This window comes from Ammospiza caudacuta, chromosome 7, assembly GCF_027887145.1.
Source record: "Ammospiza caudacuta isolate bAmmCau1 chromosome 7, bAmmCau1.pri, whole genome shotgun sequence".
Taxonomy (NCBI): Eukaryota; Metazoa; Chordata; class Aves; order Passeriformes; family Passerellidae; genus Ammospiza; species Ammospiza caudacuta.
Window position 1 is genome coordinate 33,477,009 of NC_080599.1, and position 4,550 is coordinate 33,481,558.

Consider the following 4,550-nt stretch of genomic DNA (forward strand, 5'->3'; position numbering starts at 1 on the left):
AAAACTTGATTCTGTCTGAGCATAGGTTACCAAATGTACCATCATAAAGTAATTGATTTTGTGATATATCAGGTAGGGAAATAGTTGAGGCTATTGAACTTTTCACTTAGGGCCTCAGGGTGAACTTGAACCAAGCTTCCAAAGGTGAAGAACCAGTGCTTGACATCTGCAGGGTTTTGCACTCTTAACAGCCTCTTTAACTTTCATTTTTCCCTTTTACCAAGATCTAGATTTGCACAGAGTCTCATTAAGATGGTTGAGTTGTCATTGGAGATAATCACCAAAGGAATGTGTTATAAAAGGAGAAAAAAGTATGTCTAGAAAGTCTGAATAATTTTTTTATGCTGTTGTTTTAGTGAAGAGGCTTTGGATGCTGATAGAAAAGTTACTATAGCTATAGGGCACATTTAATTGCATTTTAGAAACTTCTTTTAATCCGGTAATAACAAAAAATTAAATCAGTGCTGACATTTTTTTGTTGCCAGAAGAAGGTAGTAAAAGGGTAAAGAAATAATTGTTAGTTCTGAGAATATAATTAGCAACTTTAATGCTTTAATCTAAAAAATGCATATTTTGAGCCTGGGTGAATGATTAAAGAAAAGATATTGAAAGCCTTTGAAATTTCTAACTGTTTGTTTTTAATTGTAAATTATGATCACTATAATTAGCTCATTTAGTACATTTATAATGTAAACAAATATGAATATACAGAACTTCAGTGATATATTTCAGGGCAAATAAGAGCAACATTGTGACCCTGGGCTCTATTTATTAAGCCTTTCTTGTAGTGTTTGGCACTGGTTCATTCTTTCATACTGTTTCCCCCTTTTTTCCAGAAGATAAAAGAAAGCCGTACATAATATTTGCAGGTCTCTGCTGAGGTCTTAATGCATCTGGAACTACACTGAAGAAAACATAGATAGAAATCTGGTCCTTTTTGGGCTCCATTTAACTGTAACTCTGAAGCTTTCTTAAAGCTAGAGTTTTATCATGTTAGAAAATAAATTCCGAATGTTTTCTTAAACACTAGACTGTTAATATGGCACAATTAGATCAACCGAAAGTAATGTTATTTTTCAGGTATACTTACTATTTCCATAGCTAGCTGTCTGCAGAAATGCAGTGTGTCTGATCCTGCCTGTGCTGTTTCCTGGTGATGCACTTTGTGTAGCATCCTGGACCAGGTTTCAGAAATCTGCTCCTTTCCTCATACACGTGCTGCCCTCCACATCATAGTAACACAAACAGGAGCTGCCTGCCTAAGACTCCCTGCATGCTAATGGAAACACTTAATGAGTAACAGGATGTTATTCCCCCACCAAGTTCAAAGATTAACATTTTGGGTTTAGTCTCACCATTATTTTTGTAAAAAGACATCTTTTGTTACATTTCCAGAGCTCAGTTATCATGCTGTGACACACTGCATCCAGTTCTGATAAGTAATGAAAAGTTATGATTAGTTAAGCTCCTTATGAATAGAGAAGCCTTCCCTGAAGGTTGAAACTAGCCTCTAACTTGAGATTTTAAATCATTGTTGAAGTGTTTTGACTAGCTGCCTTTGTGTATACTAAACAGTTTAAGGTTACTTTTTAATCCAGTGGTGCCTGTTTTATGATGTTCACTTGCTGCAATTGAATGCTGTTCTGTTCATCACTGCCAGCTGTCTGCTTGGGATCCTCTAGTAACTAAGTTCTTTTATCTCAGAGGAATGAATTGTCAATAGCAAGCAAATAATAACTTTTCTGCTGAATTTTCAAGATTAAAAAAAAGCCTCTTCTTCTGTCATATCTCCTTTATAATGTCTTGTGAGGGTTAGTTGCTCTGCTCTTGCACTGTGAGCCTTCAGGAGTTAATATTTATAGCATGACACAAAGGTAGAAGAGGTACATATTGCAGCAGTGTATTCACCATATTCTGTGGATATTTTTTTGCTGAAGGAAGTAAGCCCTGGTTATTACAGCTGTCACAGTGACATCTGATCCTTCAGTATCAGTGACTTCCTCACCCACCATATGACCCTGATCACTGCCATGATTCTCTGTCTACTATTAAAGTGGGAAAGGTCTTGGCCCTCCAGGTGCTGTTTCAAGTATGAAATAGCAACTTGTCTGTCACACTCCCTCTGCCTAACTTATTGCTTAAGGACCAAGCAAAAATGTTTAATGTAGAAAGGGTCTCATGCAGCAGCAAAGTGAAGAATGTGTCTTATGTTTCAGGGCTGGTGTAGAACTAGGGCACTAAGAGTGCATCAGTTCTTAAAAATGAGCAAACATTAAAGCAAATTTGAGGCCTAATCTCAACAATTATATTTTTACTCTTCCTTTCTTCTTTTGGGGAATGCACTGCTTGAAAGTCATGAGAGGTACCTTTAAATTTCACGCAAGAATGGGGGTGTATAATAGCTTAATAAATTCCATGAGTCAAAATTGGAAACTTTAAAAATATTTTCATACAGAAATTCATATCCAAAGCAGATCTTAGCTGAATTTGGGAAAAAAAAAGAGCTAACAAGCAAAAATTTTGCATGAAAATATAATAAAAACCCTAAAGCTTTAAACCAAACTCCAGAATTTTGTAGGTGAAATGAATAGGGTTTCCTATGATGTGCATTTTTCCCTCCTTAGTAAGTACCTTGTTTGTGATGTTAATTTAAATCTTGCCTAAGTTAGGCAACATGAAAGACTTAGACAGGATACTTTTCTATGCAAATAGATATGGCTTATCAGGCCTACCTAATTTTTAAGAATGAGGCATTGGAAATGATTCTGTACTCAAGATAACAGAACTGGCCTAACTGGTTATTGCTCTGAACATTGTGCAAGCTTTGACACAGCAGTTGTCACATGTTTCCAGCCCTGAATGCTTATCATTTTAAGCCCTGTAGTGTTGTTAAATTCATGTAAACTGGTATGTGGGGCTTGACAACCAAGAACCAGTGTTTGTATACTGAAATTCAGCTGCATCTGGACTGAACCAGAAATTAAGTAGATATAATGCCAGAGTAATAAAGAGGTTGGATAACCAGCTTATATATGTTTTGGAGTGATTTTAGGTTCTTAAATATACTATTACAAAACAATTTTTTTTTGCTTTGATGGATGTGCCTGTGAGCATCTGACCTATAATTCCTTCTCTAATGCAGGGGGAGGGGCACTTCTGGGTAGAGTGCTTCTGGTCATCTTTGTCAAGGTAGTGCTGTGTTTCTTACACTGACCCCCATGATCAGGAAATCTTAACAAACACAGCTGCAGCATGTTACATTGAAAAATGTTTTTCTTTGAAATAGAACGATACACATTTTAATACCCTTTGCAATATATTTTGGATTGCAGTTGCAAATACCATTTTTTATAGCATGAAAAGTCCTCTCTTCATGTTTTGTCAGAAGCATATGTCCGTGTGTAATGATATACATATTTAATATGTATGTATGCTCACATAGTGTATGTATGTGTATATATATATCAAGTGACTTCATAGCTTATGTTAAGATAACACCATCCTTTAAAAATAAAACCTTACAAAATTTTATATAGTTGTAAACTAAAGTTATGAAGTTATATGTGAAGTTAAAAGGTTATAAATGCAGTTCTGCTTATCTTAGTGGAAAACCAGATCAGAAATTGTCAGCAGAGTACTTTTAGAAGAGTTCTGTCATGACTCTGAAGATGGAAAGCAAGATAGACAAGGATTTAGAACTGATGCAAAAGGAGAAGGGAGGGCATGTGTTCCTGAGAGAAAACCATAAAAAAGAAATGTAAAAAGTGGGAAAATTGGGGTGTGTCCATGCTGAGCATATGTTAGACATTAACTCATAGCAGGCAGGTCTTTGCTCTCTGTTAAAGGAAAAACTAGAATTCTATTGAATAAGGGACACAGAACAAGCAAACTGGATTGGACAAAATCTTGTTGCCCTTCTATGGAATATCCATAATGGCTGAATGTTCTCTATGTGTCCTTGATCCACTTGGTGTCTGGATCTGTGCTGCTCTTTAAAACACTGTTTACTCTAAGCAGAAATGTCACACAACCAGAACATTTTGGGGCTAGAGATGGGATTATGTGGTTCTACTAATCCTCCTGTTTTCACTTTGTTTTCTTTTAAAAGTCAAAAAAGGTTGTTAAAAATTGTCAGTCATTTGTCTGTGGACAAGTGCTGGGTTTGATGCTGCCACTGGCCATTTAGGGGTGAAAGGCTTTGAGTGTCGTGCTTTTTGGGATGTAACTCTGTGTTTGTTCATTTTCAGGCATGTGCAATGCTTTGGCCTTCACTATGCTCATAAGTCTTCCACAGTGATTATGACTAGGGTCCTTAAATTATATTGTAATTACTATTATTCATAGTAATGGCTTACTAGTAATAACTACTAATAATCTTGATAATCCCCTAAGGAAAAATACTGTAGGTGGAAAGCCAGAGATGGAGTCATTATAACAGAGACACTTGTTTCTTGTGTCCCTCTTGTAATAAAGTAATTAATTCCCAGCTTTTTTTTGAGGGTGATGAAGAGATTTCTGAAGAGACTTCTCTCATAACAACCCTCTCTGCC